The sequence below is a fragment of the Schistocerca serialis genome, chromosome 5 (assembly GCF_023864345.2).
Source record: "Schistocerca serialis cubense isolate TAMUIC-IGC-003099 chromosome 5, iqSchSeri2.2, whole genome shotgun sequence".
Classification (NCBI taxonomy): Eukaryota; Metazoa; Arthropoda; class Insecta; order Orthoptera; family Acrididae; genus Schistocerca; species Schistocerca serialis.
Genome location: NC_064642.1, coordinates 562,467,367 through 562,491,508, shown reverse-complemented (window position 1 = coordinate 562,491,508; position 24,142 = coordinate 562,467,367). Strand labels below are relative to the sequence as shown.

The following is a 24,142-nucleotide window of genomic DNA, read 5'->3' as shown; positions in this document are numbered from 1 at the left end:
CTCTTTCTGTGCCGTGTTAAAAATGGACACTGCAATAGAAAATCCAGCCATTTGCGAGGTGCGTTCTGTGATTAGCTTTTTGTTGGCAAAAAAACTGCAGACCAATTGAAATTGATCACTTTTGTGATGTGTAAGGAAAAATAATAATGAGTGAAAACCGATTGAGACAATGATGCACTGATTTTAAAAATGGCCGTACCTATGTTCACCGTGAGGACTGCAATGGTACGCCTAGCCTTGTGTCTCACGACCTGTTAATGAAAATCAGTGACAAAATTCGTGAAAATCGTCGTTTCATGATTAAATAACTTTCGCAAGATTTTCCCCAAATTTCAGGAGTTTGGTGCATGCAACTGTGGCGGAGAACCTTGGTTACCACAAATTTTGTGGTAGATGGGTTCTCAAAATCCTAACATAAGGCTATAAAAAACGGTGGCTGGCTGCAGCACTGACCTCCCTCAAAGATTACGAGAAAAGTGTTAAACAAGTTATTGATCGTATCGTAGCTGGGAACGAGGTTTGGGTGAAACATATCAACTGCGAAACAGAAAGGCTGCCAGTGGAATTCTCCCAAGAAAACACGAAAGTTATTGCAAACGCTGTCAACAAGAAAGATCATGGCTACCGTGTTTTGCGACTCCAAGGGATTGTCGTTGATTTCCTTGAATGTGGCACAACAGTTAACTCATAGAGGCGAGCGGTACAAAACAAGCGTCGTGGAAAATTAGGCGCAAAAGTTTTGTTTTTCCACGACAACGTACGCCCAAACACGGCCAACCATACCCAAAAACTCCTATGTGGTTTTCGATGGAAGGATCATCCACTATACAACCCGAATTTGGCGCCGAGCGAATACCGCCTCTTCCCAGCAATGAAGACATGGCTCGCTACACAACGCTTTGACGCTGACGCCGAACTGCATGCTGATATAAACCAGTGGTTGTAATCGTAGGAGGCAGATTTCTAAGGAGACGGTACTGAAAAACTTGTGCCCGGTATGATTAAGTGCCGCAATTTGAATGTCAGTTCAGCATGTGCCGTCTTGTTAATTATTTATTTCAAAACGTCTGTTACATTCTGGATAATCCTCATACGGGAAATATTAAAAATTGGGCTGAACCTGTTCCGTGACGGTGGAATGTGGTACCGTATTCGGAATATTTGTTATATTTCTCTTTTGCAAAATCCTCTTTCACTGTCGCAGAAACGGTCTTGTTTCATTAAGTACGGAATGCTAATGAAAAATACGTCCTTCCAACCAAGAGAAAAGTTGCTTCAGTCTGTAGTTTAATAAAACTGTTACAAGTTGTTATCAAGGAGTAAAACACCAGCTCATTTCTTCCTAAAGCATTGTTTTGATATTTGAGCCATGTGTATCAAGTTACTTGGAGTACATCGTGAAAATTTATAATTAAATAGTGAATAACATAGGTTTCTAATCCAAGTACAGTCTTTCTAGCAAACTAAGAACACGTTATTTGACCTCCGCTTTGGACTTCTCTAGTACAATTCCAGCAAACGACGGGGAAGTTTTTGTAACAGTTATTATTGTAGCTTAGATGATGCGTCAATTTCACGATGCTCTATTACCACGTCAATTTTAACAATGAATTAGACGTCATGAAGTTTCCACGACATAAAATTAAAAATACAATAGCTAACGATTTACGTTCAGAGTTAATAACAAATGAAGGGTTCAGGAAAAGAAAGAGCGAAGTTCATTAATTACTTTTTGAGTTTTCGACAGTAGACGAAAGAATGGAAAAGACTCAATACTTCCTACTTTAGTAAGTAAGAGAAAACAAGCTCGTCATACTGTAAATGAGCTTTGAAGAAAAGCTGTACAGGGAAAGAAAGATCTCAGTCCACATGAAACAGGCAACAATAAGGCTTACTCCATTAAGTGCTGACCTAAACTAGACTGCTTGCTGCCCTAACAAACAGTTATCAAACGTTGTTGTAATTATGTGCACTGTCGACACATTAAGCTTTTGTGTGCATGTCTTCATATAGTGCACCTATAATTTTGTGAAAATACTGATATGGAAGGTGAGTCACTTAGTGATGTCTATAGAGAAAATATGGAAGAAGGTCACCAACCAACGAAGATAATAAAACAGCATGGCCGCTTGTCTGAGGTAAAAGAAAAGATTAATTTAATGTCCCATGAGATGGGAGACAACTGCCATTGTAGGTTACAATGTTTTAACAACGTACTGCAAGAAAAGGCAAAGTTTTAAAAGGAATCGGTAGATTTGCAGAATGCTTATTTATGTGGTCTCATTTCTCTACTTCCAATACAGCATAGAAGGCCTAGGAAAGATGAATATGAAGCAAGACTTAACAATGCAAAATACAAGAACAGAGTCAAGAGGACAAACAAGGGATGCACTGAAAGAAGTAGTGGGCATTTGTGGCAATGTACAGTATATCAAAAAGTAAGAGTCAATATTTAGTGTCTAGTCTTCGAAGCTTTAAGAATGTCTCTCATGATAAGAGAGGGAAACAAGAGGACAACACATGGAAATTAAGTTACGAAACAGTTAATACTACTAAGCAGCATTTTGTCAACTTCCCGAATAGAAATAGCCTTTATGGGTTAAAAATACAATTAAAGAATAACTTTCTGTGGAGCTAATTATAAGTAAAATGTTCATTTTGTTCAAAGCGGCTGACACAAAATTAAGGCATCTTATGAAACGTAAAGACACATTTTCATACGAACTTCAGTATTTCCTTGAGGTATCCCCCGACAGATACTACAGTACCTGGGATGAATAAATGACCAAAGTGAAATGCCTGGAAATGGAAAAAAAAGTGCACTGAACTAGAAGAAATATGAGGTACTGACACTCAACTTAAGAATTTGAAAACTTGAAATGGTTTTTACAAGTTGCAGGTCAACACGTCTTATGAGAGGAAGGAAAACGCTAAGAAGGAAAGTTGAAATAACATAGAAAAGGAAGCCACGTGTATGGATCTTCGAAGAATCTACCTCTGCCTAGCATGAAAACTACCTGTGTATACTATGAACGGCAATTATCTGTGTATGTTTTCAACATCCACTGTTTATCAAATGCAGAGGGTATATTTTTCGTTTGTCTTAAATATGTTGTCAAAAAAAGGTAGTGAAGTTTGTTCAGTGATTCATGGTTTTCTTACAGTTATGATGACGTAGCCCTGCGAAGTGTTTATATATTTTGTGGTACATGTTCTCGATTTTTGCACAATTTGATTTCAGCAGAGGGAAAATTCATCACTGTAAAAGTAACATTTCCAACAAGAGGACATTCATGTCTTGAATGTCATAAAAATATTGGGCTTGTGTACCAGAAAGCTCACACAAAAGTTCCCGAACATTGGATAGAGGTGTTCACATCAGCTCGGTCAAAGCCTTCACTATTTAATGTTGTTGAAGCTACGTCTGAAACTTTTCGCTAACGGGCAGCATTCCTTAAGCAATTTTAAAAGCAGAAGTGTTCCTTTCCTACACGTCCATTTGGAGGATTCGTCATAGACAGAAATCATTCAAGACGTCAAATTCAGGACGACTTTCTGAGATTTTATTTTTGTTATATTATGCAATAGTAGCGCTCCAAGCGGACTGTAAGATACACTTTTCAACACGATATTGGATGCGTACGAATAGTATCGTTATTACTGATTTTAAATACAGTTTTTAGAGGAGGGAGCATATGTAGTGCAATAAATAGCAACAATTACAAGGAGATGACACCAGATTTGTCTTTTTTAAGTGTCCTAGGGAGCCTGGATGTACAAAATAGCACATTACAGAAGAGTTTATTTACGATCCTGTTGTAATAAACAGACATTTATAGAAATATATAGTTTCGTTTTACGAACATTAAATGGCAGAAGATGTGAACTTTTGCAGAAAGCCGTTGTGTGGATATCGTGACATTTTGCCGCTGCACTTCCAGCCAGTCCAGTTGATGAATTCGTGAATTGGTCCACTTGTATGAAATACGATACATATATTACTTAATGTACCTAATAAACAACCGTGAGAAAACCATACAGACGTGACAATACAATGTCAAAACAAACAAAAAGTACTTTCCAACACACAAGAAATCAATCCGCAAACATTAGAAAAACAAGTGGTAGAATCTTCAACAAAATCTTTCTTCGAAGAAAAGTAGTTACATTTACAAAAATATTCGTCTGAAATTTAAAAACGTGCAGGTCATTAGACTGCATGCAAATTTGTGGTGTTGGGGAAAGTGTCTATCATAATTATGACACAGCAGCGAAATATTCAGTTTACGTTATCTTGCTTTCCGCGGAGTTTAAGCTGCAATTGTACGCAGGTTTGAAAATATTTTTTTATCAATATATTGCAGCTTATGTCACTAGTGAAATTCGGCTCATTTTGCGTTTATTTCACGATCATTCATGTTTCGTAATAATTTACTAATTATCGGAACGCAAAAATACTCTAAACATTTAATAAACTGAGTAGAAAGTAACTAACAACAATCATTAACGCTATGGCCGTGTTTCTCGACGCTTACGGCGCTATTGTCACTGCTTCGAGCAATTGTCGCAACAACTTTCAGAGCAGTATGTGTGATGACTGTACATGTTAATTCGAAACATATTCGCTGGGTGCGAATAACTCGGCCTCAGCTGTGTTAGGTATAGATGTACTATCTACTGGCGAAATTTCGTATGTCACCAAGAGATAGTACATTTATACTTAGCTGAAGCCAAGTTATTCGCATTCAGCGAATTTATTTCGAAATAATTTCGGACGGCTATCTATCGTCAATAATACCTGTTCATCCAGACATGCAAGTAAATATGTATGTTAATACTCTGACTTACATTTAAGCAGCGTAAATGACCTGTCATCAAGTAGTGACCTTATCTCGTCACATTACACTGCGTGAACGGAAGTGTGTTAATTAACGATGTTTAACTCCACATGTGGGATTTTGACGTGATAAGAACGACATTAAACTCACTGTCCATCTCCAGAATAATAAAGCTGTTCTCATATAGTCTCCTTGCAACTTCACTCAAACAAGCTAAACACAAGATCAAGAAAATCAAATAAATATCATTCTTTGCCAGTAAACATGGTTTCCTCAAGCATACAGTACCAATGTTGTTGGATAATAAGTACGCATGCACTCAGAAATGCACTCAGTCACTCGAAATACACTACCGCGCCCAAATAATAATAATAGAAACAAACTAGCCCTCAACACCTGTAAACACTATGTCAAATTCAAACACAGCGCGGCCTGCAAACAATCAGATCAAAGCACATTTATGATACGTTCGCGCACACATCGTATAATGGCGGTTTGCAAATTTTCTCACACCAGAAAGTTATTAATTTATTATTAAAGAGAAATCAGAATGCGTGAAACTTGGAAAATTCACTGACTAGATGGGAGCATGTATGACTACTATTTTATAACCTATCAGAAAAATTGTAGAGAAAATTAGAGCTTGATCCTATTTAGTAATCACATAAAATTTTCCGCTTTGGTTGCACCTCACCTTATTGCAGGATTCCGAGATCGCGCGACGACGGTGACGTACAGTGCTGGTACTTCAGGGTTGTGCGTTGAATACTCTCTGTGGATTCGTTATGCATTTGTTCCAAGTAATGTTACGACTCCCGCAAAGACGTAGCTGTCATTGTGAATTTGATGCTGCGGGACTACAGTTCCAGAGTGAGCACCATTTGAAATATGCAGCACTGACGTATTTACGGAGTACAAACAGTTTCAGGTCACTTAGTAATACGACACACTACATGGCTCATTCGCATTAAAGTAAAGTCCCTGAAATGTTGAAATCTGTCGTCGACCACATAGTGATCCACACCGACTTGCGTCCACTACACACGAGAGAACTGTCTTAGTTCATTCGCGAACAAAAGCACAGCGCAAAGTTTACAGTTCGCTCACTATTAATCATTGTCGTTCTGCTGTTCAAGTGGAAGAGGTGTACATATTAGGTTAAATGTTTTGTCATGTCTTTTCGCACGGAAAACCAACACGTCAACCATACCCTCACTTCAACAATCAGCTTTTCGTCACTAGATTGTTCAGTTTCGATAGTCGAAAACAGATTCTCTAAAATCAAAGATGCATAATGACACATTTAAACATTTACGTTCATATATATGTGTTATTTGAATGTATTATTACTAAATACAAGATGTTAAGAAGTATTCCATATTTTGAGCGATGGTAGTAGGGACCAAAATAGGAAAAAAAAATTTCAGTAAACATGGACCCTAAAAATGCATGCCTTAAGAGCTTTGAGCACTTGTTCTCCTTCGCTACTGTGAAACACGTCTCTTCACTGCAAGCCCTTTGCTATTACGAACGACATATAGAATGCAGTAAACAAATGTGTAAACACATGAGAATGCATTATTCTGTTACTGTGAAACGGCAGAGCTTGCTATTACACACGACTTGCGAGCGATCACTAAAGGAGGTGCTCAATATTGTATCCATAGGCGTGCTTCTGTCCGACGTCTTAGGGGATCACACTATCTCTGGAAAGCTCCAGGTTGGTCACAAATGCGCTGGTAGACGCTGATGACGCGTTCCTGTAGACCGTAGAGTTTGTGTATTATTAACGGGGCTCGCATACACCAAAGATTTCAAGTGTCCCCACAGCCAAAAATCCAATGGATTTAAATCGGGGGAACGAGATGGACAACGTACAGGACCTTCCCGACTAGTCCATCATCCATTACATTTTTGTGTGATGGGTTCTCCGACATTTCTGAGAAAATGCGCTGGTGCTCCATTATGCAAGACTCACGTCTCCAATTCTTGTTGGAGCGGTACCATCTCTAGCAGGACAGGGAGTCGTTTTATAGGAACTGACAATATCATGCGCCAGTCTGTTTGGTACTGTGTGAGGTCCTACTAGCCTGTAGCCAATAATTCCTGCCCATACACTGATTTAAAAAAAGGGCGCTGAAGCCTAGCTTCTTCAACTGGGTATGGATTTGCATCACCCCACATATTTTGGTTATGAAACTTCACAACCCCAGCTCGCCTGGAACGGGCGTCGCCTGTGAACAGTATGTATGCAACAGCAACTGGCAGAACTACATTATGGAGAGTTGATCTTGTATGTGAAGGACTTGGACAGGCTGCACAGGATATGCATATAGCAATAGTTCACGCAGAATAGTCCAGACTAGAGGATGATTAACCCAGATAGATGCTGAAATACTACGTGCACTAGTTCCAGGATCTTCATTCCACTTCTTGCAATACTCGCTCCTCCACAATAGAAGTACACTACTGGCCATTAAAATTGCTGCATCAAGAAGAAATGCAGATGATAAACGGGTATTCATTGGACAAATATATTATATTAGAACTCACATGTGATTACATTTTCACGCAATTTGGGTGCATAGATCCTGAGAAATCAGTACCCAGAACAACCACCTCCGGCCGTAATAACGGCCTTGATACGCCTGTGTATTAAGTCAAACAGAACTTGGATGGCGTGTACAGGTACAGCTGCCCATGCAGCTTCAACACGATACCACAGTTCATCAAGAGTAGTGACTGGCGTTTTGTGACGAGCCAGTTGCTCGGCCACCATTGACCATACGTTTTCAATTGGTGAGAGATCTGGAGAATGGGCTGCCCAGGGCAGCAGTCGAACATTTGCTGTATCCAGAAAGGCCCGTGCAGGACCTGCAACATGCGGTCGTGCATTATCCTGCAGAAATGTAGGGTTTCGCAGGGATCGAATGAAGGGTAGAGCCACGGGTCGTGACACATCTGAAATGTGACGTCCACTGTCCACAGTGCCGTCAATGCGAACAAGAGATGACCGAGACGTGTACCCAATGGCATCCTATACCATCACGCCGGGTGATATGCCAGTACGGCGATGACGAATACACGCTTCCAATGTGCGTTCACCGCGATGTCGCCAAACAATGATGCGACCATCACGATGCTGTAAACAGAACCTCGATCCATCCGAAAAAATGACGTTTTGCCATTCGTGCACCCAGATTCGTCGTTGAGTACACCAACGCAGGCGCTCCTGTCTGTGATGTAGCGTCAAGGGTAACCGCAGCCGTGGTCTCCGAGCTGATAGTCCATGTTGCTGCAAACGTCGTCGAACTGGCAGTGCAGATGGTTGTTGTCTTGCAAACGTCCCCATCTGTTGACTCAGGGATCGAGACGTGGCTCCACGATCCGTTACAGCCATGCGGATAAGATGCCTGTCATCTCGACTGCTAGTGATACGAGGCCGTTGGGATCCAGCATGGCGTTCCGTATAACCCTCCTGAACCCACCGATTCCATATTCTGCTAACAGTCATAGGATCTCGACCAACGCGAGCAGTAATATAGCGATGCGGTAAACCGCAATCGCGATAGGCTACAATCCGACTTGGTGGTACGCATTTCTCCTCCTTACACGAGGCATCACAACAACGTTTCACCAGGCAACGCCGGTCAACTGCTGTTTATGTATGAGATATCGGTTGGAAACTTTCCTCATGTCAGCACGTTGTAGATGTCGCCACCGGCGCCAACCTCGTGTGAATGCTCTGAAAAGCTAATCATTTGCATATCACAGCATCTTCTTTCTGTCGGTTATATTTCGCGTCTGTAGCACGTTATCTTCGTTGTGTAGCAATTTTAATGGCCAGTAGTGTAGGAATGGTGCGAGATCTTCCACGCTCCACCGTTGTTGGAGTTGCCCCCTCCTGAAAAGGAGGGCTGAATAACTGTGCAGGTGATACCCTGCCTCCCGGATATTTTTCAACGCTTAGGACATGGGCTCGACCGTTGCTTCCATTTGGGAGACCATAAAAGATCATGTCTCTCATTTTATACTTGGAAAATTGTTTTCTGTTATACCGGTAATGTAAAAGCTTTTCACAATCTTATGAAAATACAAACTGATTTCCTTAGAGCTACTGTACCCGCAGACTTACCAGAACCATGAATATGGTTTACAGTGACAAGACCAACAGATGTTCAGTGCAAGCTGTATCCAAGGACAATAACAGAGCGGTGTGACCCCATTTGTTTACTGCATTCTCTAGGTCGTTTATAGTAGCACAGAGCTTGCAGTGGAAGAAGTGCGTTTCACAGTAGCGAAGATGAACAGGTGCTCATATATGGATTTTGGAGCACATTTTTACTGGCCTTTTTCTTATTTTGCTTCATACTACCACCGCTCATAATATGGAAAGCAACGAGATAGCAGTAGAAGAGATTTGTTTCTCAATACAGGAGACGGAGAAGTGCTCATAGCTCTTGATGTATGCATTTTGGAATTCAAGTTAACTAGACATTTTTGCTTCGAATTATAGTTCCTGTCATGTCTTTGAATACTGACCGCTCCTCCTGTGACGCTCCGTTTGAAGTATTGACAAGCCATGCTTTGTTGGTAAGGCACCATCCTGTACTTTGAAACAGAGGAAGGTCTTTTACCGTGGAACATCTGGCATTTGCAAATTAACCGACAAGGGGAGGTCAGAACGCTGGGATTACTTGGAACTTTGTAAGCCTTCAGTAGGCCACTGAAACAGCATATGTACTAGTAGTAAGGTGCACTACACTGGCAATTACGAGGGTCACTCCAAAAGAAATGCACACTATTTTCTTAAATCCATCTTTTATTCTACATGTTTGAAAGTTTTACAGTGTGTAGATACATCCTTTAGGAACAATATTTCATTTCTCCACATAATTTCCATCCCTCTCAACTGCCTTACGCCATCTTCGAACAAGTGCCTGTCTACCCGCATGGCAAAATTTTGGACCAACCAAGTTGGAGCCACTGTTTGGCAGCGTGCTCAAAGAGTCTTCATCTTCAAACCTTGTTCCACAAAGAGGGTCTTTCAGTCTTCCATAGCGATCATAGTCACATGGAGCCAGGTCAGGACTGAAGGGCGGGTGTTTCAGTGTTCTCCATCCGAGTTTTGTGATCGCTTCCATGGTTTTTTGACTGACATGTGGCCGTGAATTGCGCAACAGCAAAACATCCTGCTTTTGCCGATGTAGTCGAACATGACTCACTCGAGCTTGAAGTTCCTTCAGTGTCGTCACATAGGCATCAGAATTTATGGTGGTTCCACTTGGCATGATGTCCATAAGCAAGAGTCCCTCGGAATCGAAAAACACCGTAACCATAACTTTTCCAGCAGAAGGTGTAGTTTTGAATTTTTTTTCTTGGGTGAATTTGCATGATGCCGCTCCATTGATTGCCTCTTAGTCTCCGGTGAAAAATGATGGAGCCATGTTTCATCACCTGTCACAATTCTTCCAAGAAATTCATCTCCACCATTCTGGTACTGTTCCAAAAGTTCGCTGCATACCGTTTTTCTTGTTTCTTTGTGAACCACTTTCAACATCCTGGGAACCCACCTGGCACAAACCTTTTTAACGCCAACACTTTCAGTATTCTGCAAACACTTCCTTCCCCTATCTCAACGTAGCGTGACAATTCGTTCACTGTGATGCGTCTGTCAGCAGTCACCAATTCGTTAACTCTTTGCACATTGTCTGGAGTGTGTGCAGTACATGGCCTGCCACTGCGAGGACAATCCTCAATATTTCCGTGCCAGCTTTCATCACGTAACCTGCCTGCCCGACGACTAACTGTACTGCGTTCGACAGCCTCTTCGTACACCTTTTTCAACCTCTTGTGGATGTTTCCCACTGTCTCGTTTTCACAGCACAGGAATTCTATGACAGCTCGTTGCTTCTGACGAACGTGAAGTGTAGCAGCCATCTTGAAAACATGCTGGGACGGCGCCACTCACGGGAACAGATTGAACTAAGTTTGAAATCAAGCGGGAAGGATGTATCTACACACTGTAAAACTTTCACACTTGCAGAATGAAAACAGTATTTTTACAAAAATAGTGTGCATTTCGTTTGGAGTGGCCCTCGTAGGAGAAAATCCCAAGAGAGGTTTTACGCGTCTATTCTGTAACTGATGTGTCTGTGCGTAGATACTTGACTTTAGAATTCATCGTGGTCAAGTGGACAGATGTTGCACCTAATTACCCGTACGACTCCGCATCAGATACTTACTCTGCTCCTCTTTACAGACGCTGGATACTGCCCGCAAGCAAAGACGAACTCTGTGGAGAGGTTTCGTGGACACGCAGCTTACTACTTGTTTGCTGACGGCGAGAAAAGTAATTTTGACTTTTGACAGCTCCTTCATGATCGCCATTGTGTATTTGTCCGCAATCCAGAAAAAAAACAATTTTTCTCCAATTTCCTTTGCAGTGTCATCCTTAACCCACCACAGAGCTGGGACGTTTCCGTCATGAACAGTTGACCACCCGCCTCTTCCACACAGGTCATCGGATTGTTCTTCTCGGAAAAACTGTACGTTGATAGTCTCAATGAGTCTGACATCTTGCTGCGCCCTCCCCCTCGCGACGCCAGTTTCCTGCTCATCTCTGCAGCATTAATGTTACAAAAAAAGGGACAATAAATAAACGGTGTTCATTGTACCTCTGCTCCACGTTCCCTACACTTTCCTCGTTTCCTGGAGGGTGGGAACAGGACTCGGTGGCCAGGCCTCGTTTTGCGACCCCTGCCCACTTCAACCTCCCCCCCCCCCTCCTCTATTTGGGCACCGGGAAGGATCCTATTATAATTGAGGAAAAAGTGGTTAACGTTTGAGCTACGTAAGACCAACGTGTGTGAGGCGACGGTTCGACTCCTGCTCAAACTTATCTTTTAATCTACGTTTTTTCATCGCTGGTCATAATATTTTATTTATATGACATTTGAGAGGTATTATCATTAAAAAACGTGTATTTGCATGAATTGATAGCGAATTTCTTGTTATTTGACTACTTACTTTTTTAATTAAATTTCATTATTAGAACAAACATATTTACACAACTGACATTTAAAATTGCTACACCACGAAGATAACATGCTACAGACGCGAAATTTAACCAACAGGAAGAAGATGCTGTGATATGCAAATGATTAGCTTTTCAGAGCATTCACACAAGGTTGGCGCCGGTGACGACACCTACGACGTGCTGACATGAGGAAAGTTTCCAACCGATTTCTCATACACAAACAACAGTTGACCGGCGTTGCCTGGTGAAACGTTGTTGTGATGCCTCGTGTAAGGAGGAGAAATGCGTACCATCACGTTTCCGACTTTGATAAAGGTCGGATTGTAGCCTATCGCGATTGTGGTTTATCGTATCGTGACATTGCTGCTCCCGTTGGTCGAGATCCAATGACTGTTACCAGAATATGGAATTGGTGGGTCCAGGAGGGTAATACGGAACGCCGTGCTGGATCCCAACGGCCTCGTATCATTAGCAGTCGAGATGACAGGCAACTTATCCCTATTGGTGTAACGGATCGCGCAGCCACGTCTCGATCCCTGAGTCGACAGATGAGGACGTTTCCAAGACAACAACCATCTGAACCAACAGTTCGGCGACGCTTGGAGCAGAATGGACTATCAGCTCGGAGACCATGGCTGCGGTTACCCTTGACGCTGCATCACAGACAGGAGCGCCTGCGTTGGTGTACTCAACGACGAACCTGGGTGCACGAATGGCAAAATGTAATTTTTTCGGATGAATCCAGGTTCTGTTTACAGCATCATGATGGTCACATCCGTGTTTGGCGACATTGCGGTGAACGCACATTGGAAGTGTGTATTCGTCATCGCCTACTGGCGTATCACCCGGCGTGATGATATGGGGTGGCATGGGTTACACGTCTCGGTCACCTCTTGTTCGCATCGACGGCACTGTGGACAGTGGACGTTACATTTCAGATGTTTTACGACCCGTGGCTCTACCCTTCATTCGATCACTGCGAAGCCCTACATTTCAGCAGGATAATGCACGACCGCATGTTGCAGGTCCTCTACGGGCCTTTCTGGATACAGAAAATGTTCGTCTGCTGCCCTGGCCAACACATTCTCCAGATCTCCCACCAACTGAAAACGTCTGGTCAATGGTGGCCGAGCAACTGGCTCGTCACAAAACGCCAGTCACTACTCTTGATGAACTGTGGTAACGTGTTGAAGCTGCGTGGGCAGCTGTACCTGTACATGCCATCCAAGCTGTATTTGACTCAATGCCCAGGCGTATCGAGGCCGTTTTACGGCCAGAGGTGGTTATTCTGGGTACTGATTTCTCAGAATCTATGCACCCAAATTGCGTGAAAATGTAATCACATGTGAGTTCTAGTATAATATATTTGTCCAATGAATACCCGTTTATCTTCTGCATTTCTTCTTGGTGTAGCAATTTTAATGGCCAGTAGTGTATATCTATTGACAAGTAAATGAAGAAGAGTTTTCCTGAAAATGTATGTCTATTGTGGTATGGAATCTCGTAAGATACCCGGGACTACTTCGCACCTCGACGCTTCGAGCTGCAGACACAGAGGCAGGCCCCATTGTCAGTCAATCTGCGCAGCGGTGAGGCATTTCTAATGCAGCAAAAACGAATAGTGTAGGTACAAATGTTTTGAATATCACAAAATTTACGCTTGTACTACAAAAATGAAGGGTTGAGCGGGGAGTCAAACCGTCGCTTCATACACGTTCGTCTTGGGCAGTTGGAACGCTAACCATTTGAGCAACATGAACTCCTAACGTCTGGCCTCCACGCACAGGTGCATCAGTTACATAATAAAAGCGTAAAACTTCTCTTGCGGTTTTCTCGGTACTGCCACAGTAGTGCACCATACTACTTGCGCAAAATTTTGGATATTTGTGGTAAGTTCCTATGGGATCAAACTGCTGAGGTCATCGGGCCCTAGGCTTACATACTACTTAATCCAACTTAAAGTAACTTACGCTAAGGACAGCATACGCACCCATGCCTGAGGGAGAACTCGAACTTCCCACGGGGTGGAGGGGGGAGAGGGGGCGAGAGCCGCGTGAAAACCGTGGCAAGGCGCCTCAGACAACGTGGTTTACTATTTGCACATTATGTTGTTTTAATGGCCTACTAACGGTGTACAAAGTTTGAAGTAACTCCGTGATCCCAATGTCGTGGCCACCCCTTGTGAATATCGTTCATGTCTAAATCTCGTCGTGTAAGTTTGGTTGGTTGGTTGGTTGATTTTTGGGAGCGGCCCAAACAGCGAGGTCATCGGCCCCAACGGAATTAGGGAAGGATGGGGAAGGAAGTCGACTATGCCCTTTCGGAGGATCAGTCCCGGCATTTGCCTTAAGCGATTTAGGGGAATTACGGAAAACCTAGATCAGGATGGCCAGACGCCGATTTGAACCCTCCTCCTCCCGAATGCAAGTCCAGTGTGTTAACCACTACGCCACCTCGCGTGTTTTTCTGCAAGTTTCCAATACTTTCAACTTCAAAATGTAGTTAACATGTACCCAGTTACCGAGCGAGGTGGCGCAGTGGTTAGCACACTGGACTCGCATTCGGGAGGACGACGGTTCAATCTCGTCTCCGGCCATCCTGATTTAGGTTTTCCGTGATTTCCCTAAATCGTTTCAGGCAAATGTCGGGATGGTTCCTTTGAAAGGGCACGGCCGATTTCCTTCCCCATCCTTCCGTAACCCGAGCTTGCGCTCCATCTCTAATGACCTCGTTGTCGACGGAACGTTAAACACTAACCACCACCACCACCATGTACCTAGTTTTTGATACAACTTCTGCTTTATTTGATTTCACTTACTGATTAAGTACAGTAAGAATGTAACAGATTTACGACCAAATACATTACTAACAAGATTATCTCGGTTATAACGCTAATAAATTTTTAAGAATGGAGTATGTTTTCACATTTGGAAAAACCTTAATTTTCCGAAGTAATTTTTGTAAATTAAGTGAATGCCATTCTTTAAAAATAGAACAGGAAAATAGAGGCAAAAGTCTACAAAGTGTTCCAAGGTATAAAATTTTCTCCTATTTAAAATTTAGGGGCTATGGCCTTGCCGCAGTGGATACACCGGTTCCCGTGAGACCACCGAAGTTAAGCGCTGTAGGGCGTGGTCGGCACTTGGATGGGTGACCATCACGGCCCCCATGCGCTGTTGCCATTTTTAGGGCTGCACTCAGCCTCGTGATGCCAATTGAGGAGCTACTCGACTGAATAGTAGCGGCTTCGGTCAAGAATACCATCATAACGACCGGAAGTGCGGTGTGCTGACCCCACGCCCCTCCTATCGTCATCCTCCACTGAGGATGACACGGCGGTCGGATGGCTTAAGACGGAGTGCTTTTTCTTTTCTTTACGACTTAGAGTGTAGTATAACGAGTGCAGCCAATGACCTTGCCACAGTGGTAATACTGGTCCTCGTCAAATCGCCGAATTTAAGCGCTGTCGGGCTTGGCTAGCACTTGGATGGGTGAATGTCTGGGTCTGTCCAGCGTTGTTGAAAAACGAGGTGTGCTCAGCCCTTATGAGGCCTCTTGAGCAGCTGCTTGATTGAGAGGTAGCAGCTCTGATCGTGAAATCTGACAACGGCTGGAGGAGCGGTGTGCTGAATAGGGGCCCCTCCATATCCGCATACAGTGACGCCTGTCGGCTGAGGATGAAACGGTGGTCGGTCCGTACCGTCGGTCCTTCCAAGGCCTGTTCAGATGGAGTATACTTCCGTTTAGTGACAAGTATAAGTACTGATATTTTTACATGTTGTACCTGAATATGTCCACACTGTGTGTTGGTTGTTGTTTCTCTGCATCGGACAGTCGTCCCACAAACACGTCACGTAATTTACTGCCTGATGTCCTCTGCACAGTCGTATCTGCACCACTAAGTGAACTATGCCTATCATTATAAACTGACCTTTTTGCGTCCATGTGTACACAATTCAACTAATGACATACTTTCTTTCTTCTTTCTTTTGCTACTGCCTTTATCCTGCATTGTACGCAGGGTCGGCAGGATTAAGTACGGATTTGGTATGGTTAATTTTAAGGGGTGGCCAGATACCGTTCCTGCCGCCACCTCATACCCCCAGGACGGAATTAGTGCACCCCAATTGTCTGTGTCCATTGTAAATCGTGAAATAGCGGGAATGTGCTTCAAATGTCAGCGAGTCGTGGAACTGAGGCGGGACGTGGGGACCAGCCCAGTATTCACCTAGTAGGATGTGGAAAACTGCCTAAAAACCACATCCAGGCTGGCCGGCACACCGGCTGTTGTCGCTAATCTGCCGGGCGGATTCGATCCGGGGCCAGCGCGCCTACCCGAGTCCAGGAAGCAGCGCGTTAGCACTCTCGGCTACCCTGGTGGGTCAACTACTGACATAATACTTAGTGGAAAATAAATCTTAATGGCTTCCTCTTGCCACATTAGTTGGAGGTACTAACCAATCCAAAAACATACTTCTCCTAATAGCTATAATTATTGTTCGGCAAATGAAGTAAATACTGATGTAATGTTGTACGGTATACCGTCTTCATCCAACAACAGAAATATCTGCACTTACAAGCATTACACCCTGCATATCCATTCTTCATTAACAATCAGGCTCAGTGATGTGTAGAGTCGTGCTATTCTCATCGAACTTAGAAATGTGGAGTTTTTCTTTCATCAAAAGAGCCGGCAAAAGGCCAGTTTTAAACCGTTGTCTGGCGTGGATAATATTGCACAGGTTACATACAAGGCAGAGAAAAACAGCTCAATAATGAATACAAAGCAGGGTAGCAGACGTTAAATCGTACAAATTTCTCCAGATAAGCATATGTAGAAAATGTTCCATTGTGGAGATACGGCCATAAAGCAACAGCCAATCAAGGTGGAGCATGAGGAAGTGTGTGCATTTAATCTAAGTTGCCACATCTAAAACATGTTGTTTTAAATGGTGCTGTTAATAATTAAATTAGCTAAAGATAATGGTTTCAACTGAACAGTCAAGCCTAGGCCAACAATAAAATCGTAACCATGGCTGGTTGCATTAGACGCGAATTATCTGTGGTGTTTACTATGTAAAACTTGACCATTAAATCAGCTACGCTAAAAGTACTGCCCTTAACTTGTTACTGTAAGAAGTTATGAATGATTTTCCGCTGCTTTGTATACCATTTTTGTATATTTGATTAATACGGTCAACATAGGCTGGTTCCAAGGCTGCAGTGCAAGTGGATGGAGAACTCAGTAAATGGTTTAGCACTAGTAAAGCATTTAGACAAGAGGAGGCCCTCTCTACGGTGCTTTTTAATCTGACTCTTGAAGAAGCTATTCAGAAAGTTTCAAATATCAATTACGCAGGTTCATATTCAAGCCAGATATGTGCATGTGCTAATGATGTAACAACTACACTGCTGGCCATTAAAATAGCTACACCACGAAGATGACGTGCTACAGACCAGAAATTTAAACGACAGGAAGAAGATGCTGTGATATGCAAATGATTAGCTTTTCAGAGAATTCACACAAGGTTGGCGCCTACAACGTGCTGATGTGAGGAAAGTTCCCAATCGATTTCTTATACACAAACAGCAGTTGACCGGCGTTGCCTGGTGAGACGTTGTTGTGATGCCTCGGGTAAGGAGGAGAAATGCGTACCATCACGTTTCCGACTTTGATAAAGGTCGGATTATAGCTCGGAGACCATGGCTGCGGTTACCCTTGACGCTGCATCACAGACAGGAGCGCCTGCGATGGTGTACTCAACGACGAACCTCGGTGCACGAATGGCAGAATGTCATTTTTTCGGATGAATCCAGGTTCTGTTTAGAGCATCATGATGGTCGCATCCGTATTTGGCGACATCGCGGTGAACGCACATTGGAAGGGTGTATTCGTCATCGACATAAGAACGAGTAGAATTTATGTAGGTAATACGAATCTATAATAAGTATTCAGAAATTTCTCTATAACAAAAACAAAATTTCCTGTACTGAGGGATACCCAACCCCCTCGATTCCGCTGTCTTCTTTGAGCTCGGATTATCTTGCAAAACTTAAATATCTTGTCAGTGTACACACGCTATCTCCCATTAATGGTATTTAAACACAAATACATCATCATAAATTTGCTTGAATTACTAGTACTTGACGTAAACATAAACGTTTTTGCATCGTATACGCTTTTTGTTTTGAAAGAGCTCAGATCAGTTGACATCATTACATTGGGTAGCCCTGAAAAACTTTCTGCAGGTGCGCTCATTACCAGGTTTGAAGTTATGGTGTATACAAAAATTACCACTTGATTTTGTGTAGCGATCCGTTTCATGTAGTGGCCCGTTATACATAGTTTCCCAGATGGAATGGTCAGTATTCAGGTATGTGACAGGGATGATCATTCGAAACACAAAAGCGCAGTAAACAAGGGATCTCAAGTAAATAGCTTAAGAGCAATGAGCACTTGTGCATCTTCGCTACTGCGAAACACATCTCTTCTACTGGACAAGTGCCCGTAGGTCGTAAGGCATGCATTTTAGAGCCCATGTATACTGAATATTTTTTCCGTGCTTTGTTCCATACTTATATCTACGAAAATATGGAAAGCAAGGAGCTTTCAGTAGAAGAGATTTGTTTTGCAGCGTCGAAGTTGTGATACTCACTGTTCTTAAAGTATGGATTTTTGAGCCCATGTTTCCTAGACTTCTTTTGTTTCGAAACATCATTCCTGTTATTTCCTTAAACGTTTGCCATTCCTCCTGGGACACCAAGCATATGTACAGAGAATTATCTGTCATGCTACGGGTACAGTAATGACGGTGTTTTCATAAAATTTAAGATCATGCAATTAACTCTGTAAATTTACAGAAAAACAAAAACGTCTAGCAAGAGCAGGCATTGCCTGAAGGGGGAGCGACTGTTAAAACTATGTTTTTCTAAACAGCCACAAGTTGTACTTTGCATTTTTTATTTACCGGTTTCGCCCTTCAGGTGAAATATGTTGTACAATCAATTTCATGTTTGGTGTCGTCAAATGTCATCATATACTACTGTACTTTAAACGTGCTTTAAACTCTAGTTTAAGTACTATAGTACATCCAATTTAATCTTTCGAGCTGTCAGCCAATTTTAAACGTAAGTCACCATACTGGAAGTAGAATATGCTCTTTACGTAACATCAATGTAAGTTTCCGTATTATTTCAATTTGTCTCTCTTACCGTGTATGTTCTGATAGTGCTCTTGTTCATTTGAAGAGCAAAAGCGGCAAATAAAAAATACATAGTGCAGCTTGTGATTGTTTTCTAAAACTTAGCAAAGATTTGTATGAAACGTGGGCTCTAAAGGGCATATCTTAAAGCTATGAATAGTTGTTCATCTTCGTTACCGTGAAACACATCTCTTCTACTGAACAAGTGATCGTAGCTTTTAAGGTACGATTATTAGGGCCTATATTAACTAGACTTCTTTGTTTCGAATGATAGTTCCTGTCATACCCCTGAATATTGACTATTGCCCCTGCGAAACCCTGTATAACGGGCTACTCCATAGACAGATGGCCACTCGAAATGAAGGGATAACTTTTGCATAAAACAAAACCCCTGTGTTATCCAATATAATAAAGATAAAGCATATGAACTGAAGTGAACTCTTTGAAAACGAAAAACTCATACTTATATGACACAAAAACGTTCAAGCAGTATACACAAATACCCGTAACCTAAGTAAATCCATGACTATAAATTTTATTTGAATACCACAAATAATTTAAAGTATCTGACCTGATTAACATTGTAAACATATCTGTATTAATTCAAAATATGCCTCTATGAAATTTTAAATCCTCCAAGCATGTGTTTGAAGTGTAAATACGCCAGTCTATAGTTTTCCAGTATAAAAGTGTTGTGCTCAATACTCTGTAGAAAATTTTTAAAAGTTTATGGCCAAAGAATGATTAGATAAAAAAAATTCGTTTTGTGATTGATGTGTACTATTTGTGAAGGTGCTGCCATTGTTTTTCTCAAGTGTTTTGTACTCTGAAGTTGATACGAATAAGACACACTTTAATGAGATTGGTCTCTGTGATCCAAGACTGTCACTTTTTCGTAACAATTATGCCACTAAGCATTAGGCTTATGGTATATTTGGAGAGTATAGTTGAGGACTATTTTCCATTTTTAGATCACCTACAACACTCAAATGCTTTAGTATGTGTAAAATCCCTAAAAAAATAATTATAGGATGACAAAGTGAATGTTTTTCTTCACAGTAATGCCCCAAGTTATGAAGCACATTTTTTGAAAAGATTGGAGATGTGCTCCATCTTGTATCACCGGTGACATGACTTTCCTGTACTGTGTCGAACTTCCCTAAATTGATTAACACAACATATACTTTAAAAAATACTGCACAGATATGTCGTTCCTGTTTGTTCTATGTAATATACAACAGTCATTCTTCTTCCTGTGTTCATGAGATAGTAATATCACCTCGGTAAAGACGTATACTGTTATGCAACACGAGGAAGGAAAATTACTGCGCATGGCACTCCAACTGGTAATAAGTGTTCTTGGTAGAGCTAATAGATTTTCAGCAGGTAACAAAAGGAAGTAAAATAAAAAAGGGTATCTAATCCAAAAATGTATATGCTGTATGAGATGATGGGTTTATTTCTTTGCACCTTTAATTATTTTCCACAATGATATGGGACACTTCAAACGCATTATAGTATTATAAAAGGAAGGAAGGAATAAATAGTGTTAACACGTCGTTAGAGAGTGCACATTTAGTATTTGCTGCATTGTCTGACACAGCCAGCAAAACGCTGCCTGTCAGTTTAAACTGATCTGTAATTCTTATTAAGGATGCTGACATGCTGGCAGCTGTATGCAAACCAGTGACTTGGGCACATCCAAGCAATTAGGACTGCAAGGTGGACTCTTGTGAAATGAAATGCCCTGTCATCCCTATAAAGTTCTCATTTGCTGCTGATGTCCAACCGTCTGTCATCAGACAAACTGTGTTCACAGCTAACAGTTTGTTTTCGATTTAAACCTTAGCTGCTGCGTAACTCTCTGAAAGAAGTACATTTGAAATATTCATCCTACATGGGATTTTATATGCATGATTAAGAGCAGAGCATGGACAAAACTACGAAGCTCCATAACTACAATCTAAAAAGTTTGCAAGTCTTTTGTGAATAGCTTAAGAAGCTTCCCATACATCTTTTTTCTGGTTTACTCCAATCCCTTTGGGGATGTATGTTGTTATGCCATTTTTTATAGCTTGCTGCCTCCAGGTGGTTGGAACAGCACACTTTTCCCACTATGCAGGTGACAAGGGTCAGCTCCACTGCCAACTCTTCTAACAAGTGTGGTTTGAACTCCAGGAAAACAATTTCATATCATCATAAGCAAAGATTAAGTTGACATCATGAAAGGGCACCACATTATTTCTGCTAATAAAAATACAATTTTTGTGTATAATATTCTACATGTCACTTGCAGCCTGAATATTTATTTCCTAGCAACTGATATTTGACTCAGTTCTACAGTAGTATTGATCGTAGCTTCACGTTTCTTCTTGGGATATTTTTCAATGCCAACATTAAATACATAAGATATGCAGGAGCGACCATTATTAATGTAATGTGTTTTCAGGTTAGTCAATAGTAACTGCGAGATTCCAGTTGCAGAAACTTCTAAATAAACTTCGTAATTAATTCTGTTTCTTGAGTCTCTGTTTTGTTGAAGTATAATAATGAGTAAAAGTAAAGTTATTAGAAATCCTCTGAAGGCTTTTAAGAAAAGGAGAAATGTTGGAAAGCCAAAGGTATGTGTTATTACTGTAAACAATAAAGACATAACCAAGTGAGTGAACCTAACCTCTCAAGTACACCTGCCCATAGCAGTCAAAGTGGGATAGAAAATACTTCACAGAAGAAGCTTGGTTCAATGAGTGAAAACTATGAATGTTTTATGGGCGAATCGGATGTGAATGAAATATTTGATATGTCGGTTCTCAAAGGAATTTTTTCAAACTGTGTAAGATGTATTCATTGTAGTGAAGTTGGTCTGGAACTCTCCATAATAAAGCACGTAGGACTTGCTAGTGAAATACAACTGAAATGTGATAAGTGTTCATACATGACCACCTTTTGGAACAGTGTTGCAGTAACTGCAACTGAAGAAAATGGTAGCAAAATCGACGAACACAACAACGAGCGATGCTTGCTTTAGACAAGGAACGCCTTCGGGCTGCAGACAGGGCTGTAAAGAGTCTAGAAATACAAGCAAGAGTAAACAGGAGGAGGAACAAGAGGAAGCTGGAGGAGGAGTTTGCAGAGGATGAAGATAATCCATCCTATGGACCTGGAATGCACTAAAAAGTTGATCCAATCTTTGTCGCTCGATTAGCAAAACTTTTATTTTCTCATACTAATTACATGTTTTCTAAGGATCTTCCAAACATATTTGTTTCAAACTTTCAGTAAATGTTACACAGTACCTTCTGCATAATTTAACACAGCCTTTTTCCAAAAAACTGTATATTTTTGAATATATAAATAAAAGATTGCAAAAAAATGTTGTGAATTTTCATTACAATTGAAAAAAAATCATCTTTAATAACTGAACTAAAATTTTGTAAAATCCCTGTGTTAAGTTGTAGCCCATATTCCAATAAATAATCTGTAAAAAGTTCAACTTCCTACCTGAAATACTTTGTGAGGAAAGATGTAATTTATAAGGGTTATTTTAACATTGCAAGTATAGGGTGTTCCGGAGCCCCTTAAAGCAATTTCGATGTGTTGGCTAGATTTAGTACACAGCGATGTATGACCTAAAATACACCAAACATAAACTGACCAGTGACTAAATTTTCTACTGCGAAGTTTCCAAAATACGTGCTGTGTTTACTTAATTTCGAAGTACATTATAGTTGTGGGTAATAGCGTCGCTCCATGAAACAGTTAAGTGGCGTAGCTATATTTCTACATGCTCCACCAATACAGGTTGCCTCTGAGTCGTATTGCGAGTTGCATTGGTTATCGTATTGTACACTACTGGCCATTAAAATAACAAAGATGACGTGCTACAGACGCGAAATTTAACCGACAGGAAGAAGATGCTGTCATACGCAAATGATCAGCTTTTCAGAGCATTCATACAAGGTTGGCCCCGGTGGAGACACCTACAACGTGCTGACATGAGGAAAGTTTCCAACTGATTTCTCATACACAAGTAGCAGTTAACCGGCGTTGCCTGGTCAAACGTTGTTGTGATGCCTCGTGTAAGGAGAAGAAATGCGCACCGTTTCCGACCTTGATAAAGGTCGGATTGTAGCCTATCGCGATTGCGGTTTATCGTATCGCGACATTGCTGCTCTAGTTGGTCGAGATCCAATGACTGTTAGCAGAATATGGAATTGGTGGGTTCAGGAGGGTAATACGGAACGCCGTGCTGGATCAAAATGGCCTCGTATCACTAGCAGTCGAGATGACAGACATCTAAACCACATGGCTGTAAAGGATCGTGCAGCCACGTCTCGACCCCTGAGTCAACAGATGGGGATGTTCGCAAGACAACATCCATCTGCACGAACAGTTCGATGACGTTTGCAGCAGCATGGACTATCAGCTCGGAGACCATGGCTGCGGTTACCCTTGACGCTGCATCACAGACAGGAGCGCCTGCGATGGTGTACTCGACGACGAATCTGGGTGCACGAACGGCAAAACGTCATTTTTCGGATGAATCCAGGTTCTGTTTACAGCATCATGATGGTCGCATCCGTGTTTGGCGACATTGCGGTGAACGCACATTGGAAGCGTGTATTCGTCATCGCCATACTGGCGTATTACCTGGCGTGATGGTATGGGGTGCCACTGGTTACACGTCTCTGTCACCTCTTGTTCGCATTGACGGCACTTTGAACTGTAGACGTTACATTTCAGATGTGTTACGACCCGTGGCTTTACCCTTCAATCGATCCCTGCGAAAAGCTACATTTCAGCAGGATAATGCACGACCGCATGTTGCAGGTCCTGTACGGGCCTTTCTGGATACAGAAAATGTTCGACTGCTGTCTTGGCCAGCACATTCTCCAGATCTCTCACCAACTGAAAATGTCAGGTCAATGGTGGCCGAGTAACTGGCTCGTCACAATGCGCCAGTCACTGCTCTTGATTAACTGTGGTATCGTGTTGAAGCTGCATGGGCAGCCGTACCTGTACACGCCATCCAAGCTCTGTTTGAATCAATGCCCAGGCGTATC

The 24,142-nt window shown here is 41.9% G+C and overlaps 1 pseudogene; it reads left to right on the top strand.

The window, feature by feature from the left end:
• Window positions 1-14,941: 14,941 nt before the first annotated feature.
• On the top strand, window positions 14,942-15,059 carry LOC126482893 (5S ribosomal RNA; annotated as a pseudogene).
• Window positions 15,060-24,142: the final 9,083 nt, after the last annotated feature.